Raw genomic sequence first — 11,971 nt, forward strand, 5'->3', positions numbered from 1 at the left:
CACATCGGAGGCACCGATTCTGATTCCTCTCTGACCGAGAAATTCTGATGGGCTTGGTCAGAAAGGAATCCAACTCGGTTTTCAGGATGGCTTGTGAAAGACTTGGAGAGCCTGTACTCCCCTGGATGGCTCTTTCTGGCCCTGGAAGTAAAATGGCTGCTTCTCACTGCCTTTCTGTACCGGCCTTTCCGACACAGAACAGCAGTGGGACACTGTCTTTGGGGGGGGCCAGTAGGCCCCCCATGGGCGCAAGGCCGCCCAATGGCAGACTAGGAGCCACCTATGGTGCCCCCCTGTCGATCCCCGCAGCCTGTGGCAGTCATCATAAGCACCATAACGCAAACCATCTTATACCAGGTCTGAAGTGTATCTACACAAAGTAACTTGTTGCTCTTGCAAATTTCTCTATGGAATAGGTGCCTGTCACCGGGTGCAGGGATGAACTACACCTTTGCTCTTTCAAAGCTTGGAATGTTCAGAATGCATGCTCCCATTGAAAGGTATAGGCATTCTGTTGCATCCAACTTGCAGGTCGTTTGGTTCCAGTTCCTGACCGATGTCGGACAGACTCCAGTACGTCCGACATTGGAATTGGCCCCTATATGTGACAAAATTAATCAGCAAGGGAAGACAATATACAACCAGCCCATAGCAATATTTCCTTGAAAAATAACCAAAAAAAGTTCTCTTTTTGCCCATTGTCCTGTTTGAAAAATGTCAGTTTTTATAGATAGTTGTATACCTTGTGTTTGGTTAATAATGGCCACACAATGTCTAACAGGCTCATAATAACCTGTGACACTTTTTCAGTGCTTCTTTCCATTTCTTTCCCACTCGTGAGAGGACTCCTACATGACTGTTGCAGATCCTAAGAAGTAAGCATCCCTCCTTTATCAAATCAAATCAAATATAATTCACTTTATTCAAATATATTAATATCCTAAAAAAGGTGAAGAAGAGCATTCATCATAATACATTTCGCTCTCTTTCACAGGACGTAAAAAAGATACAAATATAAATGAACTGTACATAGACATCCTATAGGCGTTTCAAAGCTTGCATTGAATACTCCACGTAGTGTAAGAAGCTATGTTTCATAAAGCAATACTGTCCATTTCTCAACCTTGTATAAAGATACTCCCATATAAAATGTCCACTTTGTGAAATATATTAAAACCTATTACACAATTTAATGCTAATAAAAGCAGCTCAAAAAAATATAAGCCTGTTAATAAATGTACTAAAAAAAGGGCTCTTCAATCATCTCATTTGGTTAAGTGGTGCTCTTCATTACCCAGCCTCACATGTCAGTGCTTCTAAATATGATAAACATTTCCTTCTACAAATAGCTGATATAATAAAGAATGCAACAGAAAAACATATACCCACATTTTTTAATGCACAAATGTATATACAAGCTTCCTGATATTAAATATATTTTACAGTTATAAACTTAGGTAACACATATTATCTACTGAAATCATTGTAAAATTTACAGAACAGGAAAAAGTCTATTGTGCTTTGATTAGCTATCCCATCGCACAGGCACTTAGGAAGCATCTGTGCCCAGGCCCCCATTTTTGAAAAAGCAACCCTAAAATACAAAATTCCCAGTCATACTCTAGTTAGATAGAATCTATGTAGGGTATTCTGTACAATTAAAATGTAATTTTGCAACCATCCTATACCTGGCCTGAAGTGTATCTACACAAAGTAGACTTGCTGCTCTTGCAAACATATCTGCATCATGCTTTCAGCCTTAGGGTGAGTGTTGCTTATTTCTTGCTATATAGTAAAATGCTGATAGGATCCTCTACTCCAATGTTCTTGCCCACTTTTTCAGCTGCCTATCTAAGTAGGCCAACCATGTATTTTTGCCTGGACTCTAAAGATAAACAGTACAGTATTATTTCTTTGGTACATTTTGTGCCAACTGTCCCCCATAGACTGTGCCAAAACAAAACAAAACAAGCCTATCATGTAGGTCATCCTCTAAAAAAAGATACTGCCACTTCCTTATGTTCAATATAGAGGAACTAGACTTTGGTGCAGCTAGCAATCTATCTAAAAACAAATTCTCTTGGCTTTGTAGAAAGGGCACAATTTACCCACCCCCACCGGAGAGCAGCCACGGCCCGTGAAGGGGGTTCCGGTGGGGCAGAGAGGCGGGGCGGGGGAAGGGCAGGGTGGGGGTGCTAAAAAACGGAATATGGATAATTGGAGGTAAGTAAACAATTTAATTAATTATACGAATGTCGTAGCTCGCAATGCATCGTTTACTGCATATGTTAACATCTCTTGTGGAGAAGTGTGGCTCACTGGTTAGAGGAGGCAGACCCTGATGCAGAGGTCAGACCCGGGACCAGGGTTCAATTCCCGACGCGGCAGGGTCTTGAGCTCAGAAATGTCCACTGACTCGATAATTCTCGCCTTGGTGCCTACTCGAATCATGGGTTCACACTCTGCAACTCTGGGCAATAGCTTGCTTAATCTCCACTATGGCCCCACCGCGATGGGATGCCTGGTCTTCACCTTGGGGATGCCCAGTAGGGGTTATCTCGCAGGGAAAGCCAGGACGGGTTCCCAAAGCAAGTGCTAAGAGACGTGTCGGTGATTTGGCGCTATATAAATCGAAATTAACATAACTAAACTTTACCACAATTATCTTTTCTAGAAGAGCGGTGCCATTTATGTTCGACTGAGGATGATGCCATTTTCAACCAGCATTTCAATGCTGTTCGCAAGTTGTGGCTCCTTTAAACCTGAGGTTTTAATATTAAAGACCACTGTCAGGGGTTAATAGTCACTAAAGGAGCTCAATGTAATCTCAAAAGATTCTTCAGTTGCAGTCTGTTTTGAGAAACTAAAATATGGTCAATTGTGGAGCTATGGCCATTCCCAAGAAAGGTTGATACTGGTGACATCGCAGGCTCAGTGGTGTATTCTAACAACTCCATATTATGTTTTAAAATGATTTAATTTAGTGCCTCCCCATATGCATTGTGTGGGCTTTGTAACATCACCTCACTAATGCCTTTAAATAGCCGCAACTTTCAGATTCAGGCCTATTACATTTGTTTATATTGAGGCCCCCTAGCCATTTTAGTATGAAATCATCCTTTTTTATTTATTTATTTATTTTTAAGTTTGAGTTTATTGAAATCAGAAGAACAGGAAAAAGAAGAAACAATCAACAGGATACAACCATATAGATAAAAAAATAAAAAATATAAAATGAGAAAAATATTACAAAGTATCAAGTAAAATATAAGAAAATTTCAATTGAACCATGTATTAAAGAAATAACAGCGCAAGCATAATAATACTAAACAGATAACTGTTACTTAGCTCCCCTCTCCCGCGCAGCGGGACGCGCAGGTGAGGACGCCGTCGCTTAGCCGGAGTCGTGCCAGAGTCCTGCCCGTCTGCGCTCGTCCGCGTCGAGGCAGCGCGAGGTGGGGCAGGCTCTGTTTCTCTTCGTGGTGTAGCTTTGCAGTTTCTGGCAGGTATGTTGTTTTACACACGGTCAGAGCTGTTGGCCGTAGGGCTAATGTCCAGAGGATGTGTATGCAAGCCTGTGGACCCATTAGTCGGCCCTTATAGCTGTGCCTGTAAGGGCTGGTCACTTAAGAGCCCCACTAAGATCCGGTCCCTGGAAGACCCTATTCCTGTCACACGTAAGGGTGTTGCATCTCGAGATCTTCGTATTTGGTGCTTAAACGTTAGATCTCTGGTAAAGCATCACCAGTTCATTTATGAACTAATTGAGAAAGATGATCCCGATGTCTTTCTAATGACAGAAACCTGGCTTCAGTACTCTGATTCTGCTATATTGAATCTTGCTTTTCCTCAGAACTATACCATCTTTACTTCCAATAGGACCACAAGAGGAGGTGGTATCGCTATGGCAGTCAAATCCTGCTTTCCGGCTGAATGGAAACTGTCGGGACTACCTGCTTGCGAAAGTGCTATTTTCAAAGTTGCTTTTCGCCATCACTTCACATTCAGCGGTATGCTCATTTACCGTCCTCCCGGCAATGATTCTGTCTTCAGGTCCGCGCTGGCCGATATGGTTAGCCCTATAGCGCTCGGTTGTGCCAATTTCAACATCTTGGGGGACCTTAATATCCATTTTGATAATGGGTCATCCGCTACCGTGAGCACTCTGCTGGCGGATCTTGAAGCTCTTCAACTCACTCAGCTTGTTATTCTTCCGACCCACTCAGGGGGCCATATTCTGGACCCCTTTTTTTCCACACTTGAGGGGGTGAGGTTGTCAGATCCGAGGCTGATGGGGTGGACTGATCATTTGCTAGTGGAAGCCTTTTGTCCGGTCCACGATAAGCCTTTCATATCGGCGGACAGGTCTATTCTAAAAAGGATTTGGCATAAGCTTAGACTTGAAGAGTTCTACAGTGTTTTGGAACAGAAACCTTTGAGCACTTTTACTAATGTGGAACAAGGCTACCAACAGTTCTGCGCTTGGCTCACCGATGCCCTGGACTCTCTTATACCTCTGCGGTGGTCGAAAGGCCGGACAAAAACACCTAGTCCTTGGTATAATGAGTCTCTCGCAGAACTGAAAAAATCTTCCCGAAAAACAGAGAGGGAATGGAGAAGATCTTATGACCCTGCTCTGAAAACTCAGTATTTTACTGAGCTGAAGCTCTACCATAGAGCTATTTGCAGAACACGAGCCGCATTTTACGCTCAGGAATTTGCTACCAGCTCCAATCCATCAAAACTGATCTTCATGGTCCTGAAGGACCTTATGAAAAATAGATCCACCTCAGAGGTGATTTGCACAGACTCCCACTGTGATAATCTGGCCTCCTTTTTTGTGGAGAAAGTGAAAAAAATCTATCAAGGTTTTGATACACACCTCCAGAATCGAGAGGCTATCGACCCCGAGACGGTGGGATATGAGACCCTTGCTATGCTACCAGACTTGTCTATTGAGACCTTTGACAGGCTTAGCCTCAGGGTCAAGTCAGGTTCGCCTTTGGACCTGTTAAAGCCAGCCTTTATCAGCACACTTTCCCCGATGTGCCGACCTCCCATATTGAGTCTTATCAATATGTCATTGTCCAACGGAACGGTACCCACGGCATGGAAACGGGCAGTGGTTACTCCTATACTAAAAAAAGCCAACTCAGACCCCCGGTTGCCAGAAAACTATCGACCTATATCCCTGTTGCCTTGGATAGCCAAAGTAACAGAAGCCCACGTCAACTCTGTTCTGTCTGAGCATCTGGCTCGTAACCAGATATTGGATCCCAGTCAGAACGGCTTCCGGCCAGGACACAGTACCGAGACGGCTTTACTTTACATCACGGAACATCTCCGCCAGGTACTGGACTCGGGTCGTACTGCAGCGCTTTTACTATTAGACCTAAGCGCTGCTTTCGATACTGCGTCCCACCATATACTGATCCAACGCTTACAGGAGGCTGGAGTGACTGACGTCGCTCTCCAGTGGTTTCGATCTTTTCTATCGGATCGATCCTTTAAAGTGGCTATACCACCAGGCCAATCCGCCACTTATTCCCTGGAGCTGGGGGTCCCACAGGGATCCTCGTTGAGCCCTACAATGTTCAACCTCTATGTGAAACCGTTGGCTGCTGTCGTCAAACAGTGGGGTCTAACTATGGCCTCATATGCGGACGACACACAGCTAGCGGTGACACTTAGTGGAGACCCTGAGGTGGAGGCCCCCAGATTCCGAGCGGGTCTTGTGGCAGTAGCAAGCTGGCTTCGCACCAACTGCCTTCAGTTGAATGCCACCAAAACGGAGGTGTTGGTACTAGGGAAGCACGCTGAGCTATGGGGTAACCAGTGGTGGCCATCAGAGTTGGGTGTCACTCCTATTCCAGCATCTGGAGTGAGAAATTTAGGTATCTGGTTGGACTCTGCGCTCACCTTCATGGATCATACTAAGAAGGTGGCTGCCACATGCTACGGCATTCTGCGGGGAATAAGGCCGGTTTTAAAGTACTTTGATCCCCCTACCAGACAGCTTGTGGTCCAGGCCTCAATTCTATCTCGGCTGGACTACGGCAGCTCGCTGATGTTAGGGGTGAATCAAGCGAAGGCCTCTAGGCTTCAAAGGGTGCAAAACGCCGCGGCACGGGCCATTGTGGGCCTACCCAGACAATGTTCAGTGTCTGGTACCATCATGGCCTTACATTGGCTACCGGTCAGACAGCAAATCAAGTTCAAAGCACTGTGCCTGGCCTTTAAAATTTTGAAATCTTCTTCGCGGCCGGCACTTGCCAACCTACTCACTCTCTATATTCCTTTGAGATCCTTGAGATCGGAGGGCCTCCACCTGGCTGTCTGTCAACGTTTTAAACTGAGCAGAATGGGTGGCCGCTCCTTTAGGGTGCTTGCGGCAGGTTTATGGAACTCGCTCCCGGTACACATCCGAGCTCTTGAAGACTTGCTCGCCTTCAGGCAGGCGATTAAAACGTTCCTGTTTCCCGTGTCTGATTAGTTGCCTTTTTCTTTTATTGTGTGTTATGTTATAGTGTCTGTCAAAGCGCCAGGACGCCCCTTTGCTGGGGCAGCTGTGCGCTATAAAAATATAAATAACATAACATAACATAACTTAGATAACAAAAATGATAAAAGGCATTGGGAGAGTCATGGTAGTTTTTGAACCTCATCTGATTAGTGTGAGATGTATTTGTCGAGGGAGCAATTGAAGATAAATAATTGGTCAAAGGCGGCCAAAGGAGTTCATGTTTGATGGACAGGGAGATGAGAGGGACATAGTTTGTGTCAAGGCGGTGATGAAAACAAACTGCATTCCACCAAGAGCGAAAGGTGACGTTATTAGCCTGTTTCCAATTGGAAGTTATGAGATGAAATGCAATAGCTATTAAAAGGTCTATAGGCGTGTCATGTTGTGAAGGTTGAGGGTAGATAGGGGAGAGAGAGAGCCTAGAAAAATGTTAGTAATGGAGAAGGGAAAGTGAAACTTAAAAGGTTTTGGGTTTGGGACCAAACAAGTTTCCAAAATTTGAGTATAGCGATGCAATCAAATAGCAAGTGTTTCAAATCTGCAGAAGGGCATGAGCAAGACCAACAAATAGAGGGAGTGTCTGAGGAGAAAGTCAACAAAATCAATGGAGTAAATAAGATCCAGTTATAAATGAAAAATAGGGTCTGTGTGGTATTGGCAGCCCTAGAGGCTTTATGAAGTTTCATTAATAAAAGAGAGAGGGACCCAAAACCAATAGGGTACCAGAACTGACATTATGTCAAATAAAAGTTCCCTTTGGGCACCTTAATTTAAAGACACCAATTCTTTCAGACAACTAGACAAATATCCTTCGGACATGAAGACCCATCAATTGGAGCAATGCAGTAAATAACAAAACAATTCTATAAAAACAAATAAATTCAGTTTGCACAGTTTATTCATGTATTTAAAAACAGTTAAAAAAGAGACATATGTAAAAATGAAATTAAAATTGGGAACACAGACAATATAAGGAAGGAACAAATCATATACAAAATGTCAGCCTAAACAGTTCCTAAGACTAGGAAGGGAGGTACACAATAAAGGTTGATATTCCGCAACAGTTAGAATAGTCCTTGATCAGTGTATATTGTACTTCTCCCTTTATTTCAACGCGTTTCAACGGACAATTAACATATAGCCGCCTTCATCAGGAATATATTAGCTGTCTTCCCAAAAGACTTCTTTAGAGAAACACTGCCTTAAGGTAGGGGATTGGAGCATCCTTCCTTGATCTAAAAGGCCGCGTTTAACGAGACAGTGGGTATCTGAGTTGACCGCACAATGATATCTTATTCGAATAGCCGTTTTCTATTCATACATTGTCAGCTAGAGATAAATAGGTAAACAGGTATCTTTTTGTGTCTTGCTACTCAGAAATAGGGATTCAGTGATAATTTGGTGATAATGTGTATATGATAATAAAGATCAAACTTAAAAGGACATTCAGATGTAATCGATATGCACTCGGTATGATGGCCACACCAAGATCACAAACGGGTAGAATATGTCTACAGATGTATATTCTTTCATAGCGCAATTAGTTTTCTTATACTGAAGGACTCTGGGCTTGAGAGCTATATCCAGTCTCTTAGAATTGTTTCTGCTCTTATATACAGCCTCTTGAGTAGAGAAACTGCAAATGTCCCGCGTGAAGACCCGGCCGTCTTGCATGAAAAAAGGAAAAGAAGATTGTGGGTCAGAACAGTATAAAAGAATGTCATCAGCGTAAACTGAAAGTTTAACTTGCTGGGGACCGAAGTGAAAACCAGAGATATTATCATCTTGTCGGATTTTAGTAAGAAAGGGCTCTAAAGCTAAAACAAATAATAGAGGAGACAATGGACAACCTTGTCGAACACCTCTTTGTAATTGAAATTAGTCCGAAACCGTACCATTTGCAAAAATTGATGCCCGAGGGACAGAATAGAGTAAGGAAATAAGAGAAATAAATTTAGGTGGAAAGCCTGCCCACTTGAGAGCCCGGAACATAAAATCCCAACCTCTCCTATCAAATGCCTTCTCAGCATCTAGGGAAATAGCGGCCAATGGATGATTAAGTGAGGGAGCCTTACTTAAAATGTTGAAAAAGATGCGCAAATTGTCAGAAGAGAGTCATCCTTTAACAAAACCTGATTGCTCAGGACCAATTAAATCAGGTAAAAGTGGATCCATCCTAAGAGCCAAAATTTTGGCGAAAATGTTATAATTAATATTTACCAAAGAAATAGGGTGATAGTTCTTACATAGAGAATGATCTTTATCTGTCTTTGGGGATTAACAAATCAGAGCTTCTTGAAACGTACCACGGGAAGAGCCTGAGTCAAAAAATGATTGAAATAAAAACAATACTTTCGGTGAGAGAAAGGAAGCAAAATGGCTGTAAAATTTAATGGTAAAACCATCAGGACCAGGAGCTTTTCCATTACGTAACACAATGACAGCAGGAGAGATTTCTGCAAGGGAGATGTCATATTCTAGAGACCCAAAGTCCATATGATCAGAAGGAGGTGAAGGAATAGATTGAAAGTAGAAAAGAAGATCGGCCGAATGAGGACAACATTCTGGAGTATAGAGATTTTTATAGAAAGCGACAAATTCATTTAGAACATCTATGACTTTAAAAAGGGAAACACCAGAAGACAGTTGAATAGATTCAATGTTGGTTCTATCTCTTCGTATTTTAAGATAATTGGCTAATAATTTCCCCATTTTATTCTGACCCCCATAATACCGGAAATTATATTTTAATAAAAAGTTGGAGGCAGCGTTCGTGGTAATTTTATTGAAAGTAAATTTGACATCAATTTGGTCTCTAAGAGAGAAATCAGTATTGGAGTGGTAATAAATATATTCAAGTTGTTTGATTTTATTCAGAAGTTGAGCAGATTGAGCTTCTAAAAGCTTCTTCTTTTGTGAGACAAAATTAATTATCCCACACCATAACAAAAGGGGAATCAGGGGTTTGATTAATCATGAAGAACTCAGTGGTAAAAGCATTGCATTTAGTACAGAAAGTGGGATCAAGAAGCAAAGAATTATTAAACCTCCATCTTCCTGAGTGGGGGGAAAAGGGAATAAGATCAATATCAACAAAAACAGGTGCATGATCTGAAATTAAAAAAGAACCAATGTCAGAATGAATCGCATGTTGATTTACTTAGAAAAAGATAATCAATACGGGATTGTCAGTGATGGGAAGGAGAGTAAAAACTATATTCTCTATGGTCTGGGTGACATAATCTCCAAAAATCTACTAGAGCATTATGATGAATAGTGGCAGTAAATTGAGAGTGCATTTTAGAGGTGGAAAATTTAACTTTGGAATTTCTGTCCAAGATAGGATCAAGGATTTGATTACAGTCACCACCCAAAAAAAATATAATCATCAGTAAGTGTAACCAATTTCTCTGAAATAGCAGGCCAAAAACGGGAAACATCCTAAACCTCGACGTTTCAACCACGACTCACCTGAACAACGTGGTGCAAATAACGAATCCTGCTCAACAACGAACGGCTGAACAACGAAGGTCGGAACCACGACTTACTGAACAACATCACCTGAAAAACGTATAGTATAGAAAATAGTTACCTTTTTATGCCAGTAGATGGCACTGTTGGTTTACTTTTCACTGTGGTGAAGCCTTTCTCTCTTAGATGCGTCTGAACTCGCTGGTTGATGGTGGTTCTCCGTTTTTTATATGCTTCATTAACTTATTATTATTTTATGAATGACGATATCTACTGCAATCCATTTTTAAAACATTGTTTATATATGGGTATTCATGTGATTAATGTCTTCGTTTTTAAAAGTCCTTTTCATTCCTTTTAAAAGATCGTTATGTCGTCATTTTAGTGATTACTGCAGTCAGCAGTTTTAAAATAGATGATGGACTTTAAAATCTGTGACTCTATTTGTTTATTAATGAATTTTCAATTTCGACTGGTGTTTAAAAGACTTTCTTTTGTTGGTTTTTAATTTAAAAAAAGAAATGTTACTTAAAATGATTGATTAAATATTCACAAAATAAAATTATTTATAAATACTTGTAAACATGCTTAATATATTTATTTCAGCCTTTGGTTTGTCATCCGAGTCTACTTTCATTGTTTGACCTTGTTCTGAGATGCTGAGATTAATGTCTTTGTGATCGTTACTTGTTAGGGAAGTTAAAAGATAAGGGCAGCCTTTCAAATTACTGTGCTCGATTGTGCACGCAGATTGACATAGAATAAACATGAGGGTTTAAAAAAAATGTCATGAAGTTTAAAATGGCAAATAAAAGGGATTTAGTGTCGTTGTTTAGGAAGTCGTTATACAAAATGTAATGGTTTAGAAATGATCGTTGTAAAACATTCGTGGTTTAGGAAGTCATGGTTCAGACAGTAGTTGTTTAGTCATACAATCGCCAAAAAGATTAATCAACACCAGTAGGAGCATAAACATTAAAAATAACAATAGGAATCAACATCATGTTCTTGAGAACCAATAGAAACATTACATTTTTTATGGCACAACATTACAACTCCATTTTTCTAACCCGCAGCAATGGAGTTGAATACATGTCCCACCCAACAACGTTTAAGTTTCGAGGCTTCAGCTTCTGAAAGATGGGAGTCATGAAGAAGGGTCACATCAGCTTTTAGCCTGGGTAAATGGGATAATACCTGTTGTGTTTCAATTGGGTTATTTAAACCCTTAACATTCCAAGTGACAACCCGGAAAGTGAAACAGAGAAGATATCCGAGTAAATTTTAGGCTTACTAGGTTAAAAAAGAGGGATTGCTGAGAAAAAATAAGATATAAAAAAGTGAAAGTAGAATTGTAAAGTATGAACATAAAGTTATGCTGACTAGAGTGAACAATAAAAGTTGGAGAGTAAAATTGTGAAGAGAGAAAGATAGAAGAGAAGAGAAGAGAAGAAAAGAACAAAGAAAACTATAAAAGGAGAAAAGCGCTGAAATGCATAAAGAAGAGAAAAAGCATAAGGAACAAAAAGACAGTACAAGTCCAAAAACAGACGACTGAGAAACATACCTACAAATACAAAACAAAAGCGAGGGTGACAGCGTCAGAAGACGACAACAGCAAGGGCAGACATCACCGAACAACCGCTGCACGAACGATAGAACTGTACATAGCTAATGGGACTCATCCGGAGGAGTAGAAGGAACACAACACCTGTATAAGGAGAGAGGAAAGGCAATACGTGTAGGGAAGAATCATGGGGAAGGAATTTGGAGCAGAGAATATGTTGCACAACATTACAAAGGGAAAACATATTAACCATCAATAAAAGAGGACATGCAGAGTAAATTAAGCAACTCTTGAGGTGTCCATGACATCCGCTCCATGGTGACGAAGGAACTCTTGTAATGCCACTGGATCTTCAAATGTTAGTTTTGTCCTTGTAAGTAACCTTAAAGAGACAAGGATGAAGCAAACCA

Source organism: Lissotriton vulgaris, chromosome 5, assembly GCF_964263255.1.
Source record: "Lissotriton vulgaris chromosome 5, aLisVul1.2, whole genome shotgun sequence".
In the NCBI taxonomy this organism is placed as follows: Eukaryota; Metazoa; Chordata; class Amphibia; order Caudata; family Salamandridae; genus Lissotriton; species Lissotriton vulgaris.